We start from the raw sequence: 6745 nt of genomic DNA, 5'->3' as shown, positions 1-6745 counted from the left end.
TCAGTACAGTCTTTAACTGGATTAATGTGCTATCCAGGATGAAAAAACAGTCATACACTAGATTAACTAGCTCTCCAGGATCAATAATGGTAATAATAGAATATATTTGCTATCTCAGATTAACTCAGGCTTTAAAAGTATAACATGCAGGTTCAACTGGTTTCTTTGATTTTCCAGAGGAAACACTGTCATGAATCATGTCCACTATCAGCAGCTATTGGTTACTCAGGACAAGAAGCTTATCATACTGTGCAAATTACTACTAGGTGTGCTACCATGATAACTAGATAAGCTTTAATTAACTCGTATATGGATCAGGTAGGTTAATCAGTTTGTTAATGTTGTCAAACATATCCTGGAAAAGCCATATTTTTTTTAGCTTAACAGTGTGCTAAATATAACCTAACTATTCAAATAGCCGGTTAGCAAGGCTGCTTGGTAAGATAACTGGCCAGCCTGAATAAGAGACTCAATATTCTATAAATGATCTATCCACTCTATTTGTTAACGGATTAAATATATTCAGTAATGTATTTTTTTTGCACCAATTTGTTTTATTCTAACACATTTCATTATGAAAATAGCTCATAAGCATGTATTTGTGGTATTATCTTTTGTTCTACATGAGCAGGAGCCACTGGAAGGAATTTGAAAAACAGCAAAGATGCTGGCTGATGATGTCACAAAACAGAGATTGGAAGATGGTGCTGTCTGTCAAGAAAAATAAAATGAATGATTACCAAGGAAAAGGCCTCACTTATGACACAACTTATGGCCGTGAGAAGCTTAGGGGGTGTGACTATACAAAGTGGCTCTTGGAATGTGAAATACTACCAGTTTTAAAGGTCAGTTTGTTGTGGCTGCTGTTGTTGCTGCTGAATGGGTTAGTTAGTAGGTAATCAGAATAAATGTAACCAGGAAGGTGCGCTACAGTGTGTTGTGTCTAACCTCATTCTATGTTGTGTCTTCCTGTCTTACCCCCTCCTGTGTGTTGTGGTGCGGTAATGCAGGCCTGTTGAACTTCCCGTTGAAAATAAAAGAGCAATTGTTCACACATTCAATGATTTCCTCCTCTTCTTCTATGCCAGTGCTACAGTGTATATATAAACATGGCATAGAGGTACATGTAGTTTTTTTTTAGTTTTTTTTATTTTATTTTTTTTTGTAGTTATTGTTTTTGTTTTTTTTTTTCCTCAGAAAAGGCTGCCAGTATATGTATATGTACTACTGAATGTAGGTTAGAGCTGCTGTGAATGTACAGCTGTGACCATGTTGAATTGGTACAATCCTTTCAATCTAGTAAACAAGTTAAAATCATCTGGTGATTTTGCGCTCTCTGACTGGAGTGCTGTTGCAGCCAATACCAGCATATAACCAGCTCAGTTAGTCAAATACAACACAGATGTTCAAAAAACATATTTGGATGTCATGTCCTGGTGTACAGAGCTTGTCTCCCAAGTTGAATCGAGGCCAATTCCCCTCCACAAGCTATACATTCACTTTAGTTAATCTAGTGTATCAGCGATGTTAGGATTAGTATAAAAGCCAGGTTTAGGCTTTGGTTTAGGTTAGGTTTTGGGGATAAGGTTCAGCTTATTGTTTGGGTTAGGTCAAGGTTGTTAAATTTAATAGATATTTAGTGGAATGTAGGTCAAATGCAAAATGAGTATGAAGCATTTAAAGGGGCTGTCTAAATAGAACTGTTACACAATTTAACCAATCACAAGTGCTTCATCTGTTCCCTAATAGGGAATAAGGCTGTTCCCTATTTAGGTATGGCAGTCCCATAGTACACAACGTTGGATGCTTGAAGTAATGGTTTGCTGAACTTATGCGAGATCTTCAAAGAGCTTTGGATGGCACTTTACCCATAAGGTGTTTCTTGGTATTCTGCTGAGGCCTAAACATGATTATGAAACACTTGGGAGCAAAAATGCAAATAAATAAGCCATAGCTTGAAGCCAGAATAGCAAATATCTCTACAGCTACAGTGAACTTTCCAGGAGAGCTGACATAAGCTGGGATAAAGGTAACCCAGACTGCACAGAATATGAGCATGCTGAATGTGATGAACTTGGCTTCATTAAAATTATCAGGCAGCTTCCGAGCTAGAAAAGCCAAAATAAAACACAAAAGAGCCAGAAATCCTATATAACCCAGTACAGCCCAGAAACATATGGCTGAACCTAATCCACATTCCAGTATTATCCTTTCCTTGTATTGCTTTAGATTTTTGAAGGGGAGAGGAGGAGATATTGTCAACCAAAGAACACAAATAAGGACCTGTATGAGAGTGAAGGTGAGAACACTGAGTCTCTGCTGTGGAGGCCCAAACCATTTCATGGCATTACTGCCTGGAAGTGTAGCTCTGAAGGCCATTAACACGACTATTGTTTTCCCCAGAACACAGGAGATGCAGAGGACGAAGGTGATCCCAAACGCTGTGTGACGCAGCATACAGGACCACTCAGAGGGCTGACCAATGAAAGTCAGTGAGCAGAGGAAACAGAACGCCAATGAGAAGAGCAGCAGGAAGCTCAGCTCTGAGTTGTTGGCTCGGACGATGGGAGAAGTTCTGTGTTTGTAGAAAACAGCAGCCACACATACAGCTATGAAGGCACCAGCGATGGAAAACACTGTCAGGATGGTGCTCAGAGTGTCATCCCAGGACAGGAACTCTACAGGCTTGGGGAGGCAGCTGTCTTGCTGGGTGTTGGGCCAGAACTCGGAGAGGCAGCGAATACAGTTCAAAGAGTCTTAAATATTAGAAAAACATATTTAGAACTGTACATTAAAAAGAACAGCAAGAGATTGAGAAAAATAATAATAAATTAGGGCTGTGTATGATACACAACCTGTCTTGTTACTGATCTCTCCTTCTGCACATGGTATACAGTCATAGCAGCAGACTGGCTTTCCTTTCTGCACAGCCTTCCTGGTTCCTGGAGGACAGCTCTCACTGCACACAGATCTTGGCACCTGAAGACATTAGACAAACAGAAATTATATTCAGAAAAAGTCTGATAGTCAAAAAGCTTTGCTCAGGTGAATGTTTTTCTTGGTCAGTACTGTTAACCCCTAACTTGAAATTTAAGAAATTCAAGTTGCAAAATCATAAAATATTTTCAACATTTGTAGTAAAGTGATTTCTTCCTTTTGTTTATTTGTGTATTTATTAAATGATCATTAAATCATAAGAGGTAAAAACATATCCGTGATGATTGAGTGGGTGAGTTAAATATTAGATGAATGTTGTGTGTGTGTGGGTGGGGGGTGGGGGGGGGGTGTAATTTGTTGCTTGAAATTTTTTAAGACTTCTTTACAGTATATGGTAAGAGACAACAGGCAGTACCTCGGTCTGTCCCTCCATCCAGCTGATAGCTCTGCTCATACTGAACTCCTGGCCTCTTGGTTTGGATGAGTCATACTGGCCCACTGTGACGAAGCTCATTGTGCCGTCTTTCTTAACCTGCCAGTTTATGAGCTCATAGACGGCCACAGGATCACCATTGGAATCAAACGAGACCTGATAGCCATTGTTTGTAGTGAAGTTCACTCTCTTGAGCTGGTCGAGTATCTGCAGTGGAACAAATAATTAGAAGAAACTGTGAACGGGACTGTGATTTTGAACTATGAACTACAATCAATTATTTTAAGGCATTACTTGAAATAATAATTTATGATTGAGGAGTGCTGACATAGGGATTTATTGTGACTATGATTATTTGGGCTAATATACAATGGCGATGGCAAAAGGTGTCTCACAACTTTGAAACTCAACAAAATGCGGTGAAAATTAAAATAAAGCCCTTAAAAGTCGTTTATATTTATTCTTTGTTCTATTCTTAAATTGACCACTGAGAAACTATAATCATACTTGTTTTCTAACATATATTTTAGTGATTTTCAGTTATGTTGTCCGCGATAATTAGGGCGTCACAGCCGTAACTTCACAGATGTTGTTTTTATTTATTCTTTTTAAGATGTTGCAATTTCGCCGTATCTGTTTAATTGTAAAAATGCATTTAATCATTCCATTCTCATTTTTCTTATGTTAAAATGTCTGTAATGGTATAGAATGATTTCTTATAATAAAACTAATTACAAAATATTTGTCGGTGAATCAAAAACACAACATGTCATTAAGGGGGAAAAGTCTTTTTAAATGACTTTTTGGAGGGATATGCCGAAGCACTTAATATGGGATGTCAACGGTCAGTAAAATCTGTTTTATATTTCTGATTGGGCTAAAATACCAGAAGACAAATGGAACAATTGCTCAAATACTCTACATAACATACATGTATCAGTATGCAATTTTCACAATAAAATCATGTTTATGTAAAATATGAGGTAAGCTAGTGGACTGTTTCTAAAAGTAGCAGTTTTATACCTGCCATGGTGTGAATTTAGCGCTTTTGTCGCACTGCGTATCATTACAGATAACACCGTGGATGGCATGCGCTATAGCATACGTAGCTTTGTACAGCATGTTAGCTTCGCGCAGCTCCGACGTGTCTGTATATGGGTTCTGCAGCGCGCGGATATCCTCACTGCCGTCACATTCCTGCGCGCCCCCTGAGGAGCCTTTTAAGCTACAGCTGAACGAGCTCTCCCAAAACTCCGTTAGCAGAGGTGATTTCAGTGCTTGTTCTGGAGAGAGATCCAGAAGAAACTCACGAAAACCTGGAATCTCTGAGCGGGGGATCCCAAATCCTATCGCCCCAGCGCACATGTTAAAGCGCAGAAATTCAGATTGTATGATCCACGCTTCGCTGCCGATCCACTGAAGGGGAGGCGGCGGCTGTCTTGTCAGCTCTTCTAACAGAAATTTCATTTCGCCTATTTGAAGAAACGCTACTATTACCCGGGCTGTTGATCTGCGGATGACGTTTGCCACTCTCTCCAGTTTACTGCGCGGTTGTGTTCTGTAGTAGGACTCGGAGTACTCCACACAGATGCCCTCCTCCTGCGCGGCCTTTAGAAACGACGCCATTCCATTATTACCATAGTCTGTGTCGCTGCGCACTGCCCCAATCCATGTCCAACCAAAATACTTGACTAATTTTGCTAGTGCGGCCGCTTGGTAATGGTCACTAGGCACGGTCCTGAAGAAGGCAGGATACTGACGCTTATCGCTCAGACATGCGCAGGTTGCGGATTGACTCACCTATTATTTAGTATAGAAAAGAAAATTATAAAGCGTTATTTGAGACGTCTGATAGAATTCCGGAGTCATTCATAAGATAGTATATTGTTCCTCATTGTTTACCAAGCATTTATACATTTCTGCACCGGTTAGTGTGGTACTAGCCTACAATCACCTGTGGAATTCCAAAGAGACCCAGTATTCTGGCCATGCTGATGGAGGGCGTGGATGAAGACTCTCCCACGAGAGCAGGAACAGCGGCGGCTGCAGATTTTGAACAGGAACCAGTTTCATTGATAAATGGTTCCATGCCGTTAGCAAACTGAAGAGCAACTTTAATTGACATCGGCACTGCACCGCACGAGTCGTGTATCTGGTATCCTAACGTGATTGCCGGCAGGAGATCTGTTCTGTTGTTGATCTCGTGGATGGCGAACTCCATGACACGAGCCGTGCTCAGCTCACCGACACTCATACTGTATAGAAAAACATATATAAAAATACTCACAATTAGAGTTTGTATTTCCTTATACTATCAGACGTTAACGCAAATATTAGCACAAATTTGCAAAAGAATGAAAATTTGATTTTTATATTTTCTCTATCATGCTCTTTGCAGCACTTCACTACACACTCACAGACAGACCTCCCAGAGCACTGTGGCTGGAGTGGCTGTCTGGTGTAGGTGTTCTGTTCTGATCTCATGTAGTAATGAATGGAGAAAAGTCCTCCGATTATAAAATCTCCATTCATATAAAGATCAGGCATCTGAGGCTCAACCCACAGCCTGCAGCCGACTGGGTCAGCTGGCCAAGCTGCTGGACTGAGCCCGGTTATCCACAGCACTGATACAAACATTGAAATTGAAGTGAGCTGCATGGTATCCTGCCAGTTCTCAGCTCTCTGAAAACAAAGTTGGCTGCCTTTAAATACACACATCGTCATGATGCGTTGTGGGTGTGAGCTCAGACTGAGTAGGCGTGGTTATGACTTGAATATTAATTGCAATGATTGACATCACTTTTGTAGTTGTCTGCCTCTGTTGTTGTGTATTATAGTGTATTGAAAACAGCACTCTGGGCTTCATTCCAAGTTCAGTGTGCGGATAAAGGAGATCATGCTGTAATTTGGCACAAATGTCCTTCGTCATTTCCGTGCAAAAGGTTAAGGTTACGCAAAACACTGGCGGGTCTCAGTTGTCCGTGATTTAGACATTAAACACCACTCCCACAGCCAGCTGTATGGAGTCCAGCGCAACTGCTTGACCACTTGTTTTGACCATAGAAATTCACACTAATTTCACTCAAGGGTTAGTGGTAGTAACTGATTTCGGCTGAGAACGATAGAGAATGTTACGTGTAGATTATGGATCGAGGTTAAGTTTAGGATTTTGGTACAATAAGATACTTTTAGTAGGCAATTAGCAGAATGTAAATTCAGTGCAATATAAAGAGCTTTGAAGCATTTACACTGGGTTATCTCAATAAACAGTTCCATTTGGAGCATGCAGGGGTTTAGTCCATGATTGGCATCTGGAAGCATTTGGAAATAGCACGTACTGGTATGTGCCACTTAGCGAGTGGCACCTGCCATCAA

General features: G+C 40.6%; 1 pseudogene; it reads right to left on the bottom strand.

Moving 5' to 3' along the window:
- Positions 1 to 2092: 2092 nt before the first annotated feature.
- LOC118818254 lies at positions 2093 to 5869 on the bottom strand (annotated as a pseudogene).
- Between the last annotated feature and the right edge of the window lie 876 nt (positions 5870 to 6745).

This window comes from Colossoma macropomum, unplaced genomic scaffold (assembly GCF_904425465.1).
Source record: "Colossoma macropomum unplaced genomic scaffold, Colossoma_macropomum, whole genome shotgun sequence".
In the NCBI taxonomy this organism is placed as follows: domain Eukaryota; kingdom Metazoa; phylum Chordata; class Actinopteri; order Characiformes; family Serrasalmidae; genus Colossoma; species Colossoma macropomum.
This window is presented reverse-complemented; position numbering and strand designations above follow the sequence as displayed.